The following is a 735-nucleotide window of genomic DNA, read 5'->3' on the forward strand; positions in this document are numbered from 1 at the left end:
AGGCCACGTACACACGGAATCTTGGTTAACAACAACTCCTTGTCTCACGACGCGTTCACCAGTTCCGCGTATACCTAGTTCTCGGTCGCGTAGAAACTGCACCGGCGATACTCGTTGCACATCCGTCTTTCCATGCGGATCACCGAGAACACGAACGACATCTTCCATCTCGCCACTTATAATTGCTGTCTCGATCATGTCTCGTTCGCAATAATGTTTTTCTTAACACACTGTGCTCTACGCGTACATTGGGCACACGTTACTGACAGAATGTACTCACAATCTCTTCGCTTTATATGCTACTAAGGGTTGATAGCATTTAAAATATACCTTTTAGGAAACATGCACTTTATCAGTTGTCGTAAAGATAAATAGGTTCCTAATTTTGAAAAGAGATTATGGAGACATAGATGGCATTCCATCTCTGTAGTCGTTCACGTTTGCGTTCCACGTTTTTCACGTTCACGTTTACGTTATTATTATACAAGTAATGTTCAATTATTACTATTATTGATCTTAACTACAGGGAAGGGAAAAGAAATAAAAAGTAATCTTTTAAATCAAACATTAATGATATAATTTTTATTTTTCAAATCTCGCAATTCTTTCTGGCGTTGTGACCACCAGTTAAATATTTTAAATACATTCTGTAATGCGCAATTTTTAACATGTTTTCCACATCGCATAGTTTTAGTAATATCCATATTATTCAATGATTCTATATCTACATAATCA

The sequence above is a fragment of the Wasmannia auropunctata genome, unplaced genomic scaffold (assembly GCF_000956235.1).
Source record: "Wasmannia auropunctata unplaced genomic scaffold, wasmannia.A_1.0 LD336095.1, whole genome shotgun sequence".
NCBI classification, from domain to species: domain Eukaryota; kingdom Metazoa; phylum Arthropoda; class Insecta; order Hymenoptera; family Formicidae; genus Wasmannia; species Wasmannia auropunctata.